The following is a 6184-nucleotide window of genomic DNA, read 5'->3' on the forward strand; positions in this document are numbered from 1 at the left end:
GCAGCTAAACCCCAGTTGCCGGCAATATCTAATTTCTCTACAGTGTCTCTCAGTGCGGTTGATACAAATATACTCAGGCCTCCTGAAGGTCTTCCTCCTCTTGGCTTAGCAGTGGCGGGAAGCAGGACTGCCTTATAGTTTGGTAGTTCAAAGGCTTCCTTCATCCAGGTTTCCTGAAAGAATATGATGCCATGTTGCATTATATAGGTGGTAAACTCTCCTATATATATTCCTATATATCCCATTCCTGTCCTCAGAGCAACATAGTCCCGCGAAGGAGCCTGACACTTGGGCACATTATTCAAGGGGGAATTAAAATTAACTAGCTTGGAATATAATTTCTGGAGGCAGCATTATCTACTCAGAGGGTGTAAGAAGAAGGCAAAATCTTAACTACATGACAGAAAGGGAGGCAGTGGTCTTCAAGCTGAGAAGCGCTGCTGCGCACCAGAAATAAAAACTGGTGCCTATATACCGTTCTTCCAGAGAGATTAGTGCCCCACTGAACAAAGTCAGGGTTATCATCATCAGCTGAGGAGCTGGGGCTGAGAAGAGTGGCTTACTCAAGGCCACCTGCTGAGCTCATGGCAGCAGTGGGCTTTGAACCAGCAGAATGCTGATTTACAGCCCAACCATTTCATCAGTATGCTACAGCAGCTAACAATCATTATTATCACCTTTCTTGTTCATACTATCTTCAATATGAATATTAACGATAATACTAGGGGAAATAATAACCCCCCAAGTCATTCAGCTACCAGTTTGCTATAGCAGCTAACAATCTTTATTACCACCTTTCTTGTTCATTATTACCACCTTTCTTGTTCATACTATCTTCAATAACAACAGCAACAACTCCGCTAAGCCATTCACAGCCAGTTTGGTGTAGTGGTTAAGAGCAGTAGGAGACTAATCTGGAGAACTGGGTTTGATTCCCCGCTCCTCCGCTTGAAGCCAGCTGGGTGACCTTGGGTCAGTCACAGCTCTCTCAGAGCTCTCTCAGCCCCATGCAACTCACAGGGTGATTGTTGTGGCGATAATAATAACACACTTTGTAAACTGCTCTGAGTGGGTGTTAAGTTGTCCTGAGGGGCAGTATATCAATCAAATGTTGTTGTTATAATTACTATTACTGCTATATTGGGCAAAATTTGGTCAAGCACTTTTAACATTTATTTTTATAGTCTGCCTTACTTGCCGAGACTCAAGGCACAGTGTAGATCAATATGATCAACGGCTGGGACATTCAAAAAACAATACAATAGGGTAAGGATTGAAGAAATTTGAACACTGGAAGAAATCTGATACTGATCTAAAAACAAAGCTGAAACAAGACATAAGCAATTTGATATGACATTTTACACCATGCAGAAATATCCAATAGGAGTGTACTTACAACAGCAGACAGTATGCAGTAGTACAGTCTACAGTCCCTATCCCTTTATCAAAGCATCTTTTTGAACCATTTTCTTACACCACAGTCCTATTACTTGTGTGAAAAAGCTCTCTCAGATAGTTCAGTTTTGCATAGTTTGCAGGAAGCCAGGAAAGCGGGAACCTTCCTGGCCTCTTCAGGTAGGTCATTCCATAAGTGGGGGCCATCACAGAGAATGTGTATGTACAGGCAGCTGCTGATTTTGCCCCTATGCAGGGTGGCAGCTGCAGAAGGCTCCATTCAGATGAGCAAAGCTGCCTAGTGGGAAACACAGAGAGAGGCAAACATTGTCCACTGGATCAGACTACCAAACACCATCCTAAACAAATCCACTGAAGTCAATGGGCTCAAGAAAGTGTAACTCTTTCTAGGATTGCACTGTTAAGGTCCAAAGAGGGCGTGCCCTCTTTTCAGTGACCATTCAGACATCCCCAGGTTGACCACAAGCCCTCCTCCTTTCAAGAGCAAGCCTAAACAGGTCTACTTAGAAGTAAGACTCATTTTATTCATTGGCACTTACTCCCAGGAAAGAGTTATAAGGATTTCAACCTTTGGGTTCAGTTAGCCTCCTTGAGCAGATAGTTGGAGAGGTGGGTTAGAATGTGCTAACTGAATAATATTCATGGGTACAGAGTCTCTAGACTTCAGGGTTAATGGCTGCATTTTAAAGGGAGAAATTTTAAATTCCCTGAAATGAATGAAACTTAAGAATGTGAAAATCAACGGAATCAGGTATGGTCTTCCAAATGATACAATACCAATGCCTTAAACATCAAACTGCAATCATACAAAATCTTTACAAGATGGTATTTCACACCACAAAAACTTTATTACTGTAAAGCAGTAACAAATGCCAGTTGTTGGAAAGCCTGTGGTAACATTGGATCATTTATACATTGCTGGTGATCTTGTCCACATATATAAAAATATTGGAATAAAATTCTAGAAGTTATAGAAAACATCAGAGGATACAAAATATAAAAATGTCCAGAAATTATCTTGCTCATTTTAGGGAATGATAATGATGTTCCAAAACTGAGAAAAGATCTCGTTTCTTTATTGTTGACGGCTGCTAAGACTGCATTAGCTCAAAACTGGAAGACAGACAAAATCCCAACTGTCAAACAATGGTTGCTGAAGGTTTGGGACCTGTTGATAATGGAGAAAATAACTGATCAGATAACATCCAGGGCTTTTTTTCAGCAGGAACGTGGGGGAACGGAGTTCCGGAACCTCTTGAAAATGGTCACATGGCTGGTGGCCCCGCCCCCTGATCTCCAGACAGGGGGGAGTTGAGATTGACCAGCGCAGAGGGCAATCTCAACTCCCCTCTGCCTGGAGATCAGGGTGTGGGGCCACCAGCCATGTGACCATTTTCTCCGAGGGCAACCCTCTGAGTTCCACCACCTCTTTTCCCGGAAAAAAGCCCTGATAATATCTATGAATAATCCCAATTATCAATCCTCATATACAGAAACATGGTCCCCTTTTCGTGAATATGTAACCATGTTACAATTGACAACTCTCTACCAAAAAAATAAGGATTTTATTTTATATTAATTGTATATGGCATAAAAATCTGTATATTAGATTATTTAGCTCAATATCTTAAATATTGTAATATAACTCATTTGTTTGGTGTTAAAAGTTTATATATTGTTAATGTTAAAAATTATAAAAATAAAAATAGTTATTTTTTTAAAATGCACTATTTAGGCTGGATCATGTCCATTATAGCAACAATTCTTTAAACAGCCGCTGTAAGATACAACTTTCAACATTACAACAGGGTTACAGAGAAGCTTTCCAGGAAGAAAAAGCAAACAATTGATTATACTGGAAAAAACAGTCGGGCAAGGCCTACTGTTCAGAAGGCAAGTGCAGTAATCCAACACCTTCAAGCAATTAAATTAGAACCTCTCCGCCTGTCAGCATCTCACGTCAAAGGCTGGTGTAACTGGGTCTCAAGATGTGAAACCAGACAACTGGCTTTGCCCCTCCTTCCTTTAAAATTGTTTGTAACAGCTGTCTGATGAAGAGTACTAATGAATCTGAAAACTTGCACAGCGCTTTCTGCCATTTGGGTCGGCCCCAATAAAAAGATTGCATGGATTCTGTTTTCCCTTCTGAATTTTGCTTGGAGCGATTTACAGCTATTTCCTGATCCATCAGACAACATGAAAGGTCTACCACCAGTCAGAGCAGACAATACTGGGCTGACCTTGGTCAAACTGTCTGACCGTGTAAATCAGCCACAGCAGGAAATCTGACTTTCTTATCTATGGTCTCATAATTCTTGCAGGGCTGTACAGAGCAATGAACAGAATTTAATTGAATCGACACAAACTAAACAGGCATCCAGGGGAAGTCATAGAGTTGGAGACACACCAAAGCATGCGGCTTTAAGAGGCCTGGCCTTTAGTGCTATTTAAGTTTATGCACACGGTTCTCTTTGTCAGATGCATCTGGCGGGGAGGACTGTGGTTATCGAGGGCTTGTGCTGCAGTGGTGCTGAACTCTTTTTGATTTTGCTACTACAGACTAACACGGCAAACTCCTTTGAATCTTTACACAAGCAAACTGATCCCCACACCAAAAGGAGCTGTCTGCATCTCCATATCAAAGGAGCTGTTTACATCCCCCCTCTCCTCCTTCCCCCCTTCCCCCCCTCTCTATTTGGCCAGTTTCCTTCTGCCCTCCATGCATCTGACAAAGAGAACGTGATTCTCGAAAGCTTATGCTACAATAAAATTGGTTAGTCTTAAAGGTGCTACTGGACTCTTTTTAAGTTTATGGTTATAGGAACAGTGAATGTCTGACAGTGGTGCTGTAGGGCAAGGAATTGGCATTGTATTTAAAAGAGGAACCAACTGGTTTCCCCCCCCCCCCCAGTTTACAGATGATTTGTTAGCATGGGGTGGGGGCGACCAGGGGAGGATGCCTTCTTAGCAAAGAAAATCAGGAAGATTTGCAGTCCTGATCTTAACCAAGTTTAGGAGTACGATCCACGGATTTAAACTGATTGCAGCTTTTCAACCTGGCCTATCTGTAATTCCAGAGGGGTAGCAAGCTGAGTGAGGCTGTCACAGCAAAATCAAACTGGCGCCCAGCAGCACCATAAAGGATAAATAGACAGACAGACAAGATAATTTATTGTATATGGCCACAGGCCTTCACAATCCAAAACTTTTCATTAAAAAGGCAAACACCCCCCCCCCCCACACACACATGAATACAAATATAATTACATGCACACACTGGAAGTGGCAGGCAATTTTTTATTTATTTATATTCGATTTATATTCCGCCCTCCCCACATCAGCAGGCTCAGGGCGGATTACAACCAGCATACAATTTAAAATTACATTAAACAGTTAATACAGTTTTAAACCATAAAACATTCAAAATTACATCTTTAAAATACATTATACAGTATGTACACTACAGTTGCCATCGTCCAGGTAGTAAATCTGTATCCAGGAAGTGTCACTAGGTGCAAGGTTGTTGAAAAAACGAGAGCTGCAGGCTCGCCTGTGACCAATAAGTAGCAGCAAAATAATACTGAACTGTCTTATAACAAATTCCAAATAGAGTCTATTATCATTTCATAAAGTGCAGTAAGCAAAGCCAGTTAAAGAACTCACTAAGTGTTAAAGTGCAATAGTCATTAAAGATGGCAGCATGCCCCATCATATTCCTATACACAATAACCAATAAATACAAATAAATACACATTCAATACTCTTTGCCACATGAAATAGTAAGTGAAACATTTTCTTGATTTTGGAGGCACCACCGAGAGCCCATACCAAAGGCTACCTGTCAATTGTTCCTGCAGGCAAATAGAGATCATAAATCTCAGCTAAGAGGGAGGTATTGTAGGAAAGGGATCCCAGATGTTTTGCTAATGAGTAAGAAACCATAGATTTCACCATTATGTTGCCTTACATATTACCTGTTGCTTTAAATATGTACTCCTATATCCTACCTGTGCTTTATGTTGTTCAGTGTAAGTCCTGGAATTGATTATGTTGTTTCAGCAATTCCTCAACCCCATACTGGATCCTTGCTAATACCGTATGTTTGTAAACTTATATTCATTTACCCTGTGACATTGTTTATGGAAATGTTCTTGACACTGTATGGAAATGCCTGCCCTTGTCCTTGCCACTGATTGTACTAATCTCACATTATGTAATCCACCTTGAGTCTCAGTGAGAAAGGCGGACTATAAAGAACATAAATAAAATTTATTTTAATGATTTTTTAAAAAGCATTATTGATTTTATGGCTTTGTGACTTTTAACGTATTTTTTGAATGTTGTTCGCCGCCCTGAGCCCATCTGTGGGGAGGGCGGGCTATAAATCAAATCAAATAAATAATAAAAATAAATAAATAGTTGTCTAAGGGGCAATTAAATCTTTCCTTTTGCATTCACAGGTCTGTGGCGAAATCAGCTGCCCGGAGCCATGCGCTCAAACAGATGCTAGCTCCGTGCTCGTTTGGTATCTCTTCCTCAAGCTCTAAGGAAGAGGCTGACGAAGAGAGCTGTGACTTTCGAAAGCTTATGCTACCATAAAGTTGGTTAGGCTTAAAGGTGTCACTGGACTCTTTGCCATCTTCCTCAAGAGCGTGCCTGTTTGCAACAATACTCCAACGATCTGCCATTGCTGAATTACACGAGCCGCTGTTTGCTGTCTTGGGCCACACTTCTTGGTCGCAGGCGCGCCTACGGCTCTCGTTTTTCA

The sequence above is a fragment of the Eublepharis macularius genome, chromosome 14 (genome assembly GCF_028583425.1).
Source record: "Eublepharis macularius isolate TG4126 chromosome 14, MPM_Emac_v1.0, whole genome shotgun sequence".
In the NCBI taxonomy this organism is placed as follows: domain Eukaryota; kingdom Metazoa; phylum Chordata; class Lepidosauria; order Squamata; family Eublepharidae; genus Eublepharis; species Eublepharis macularius.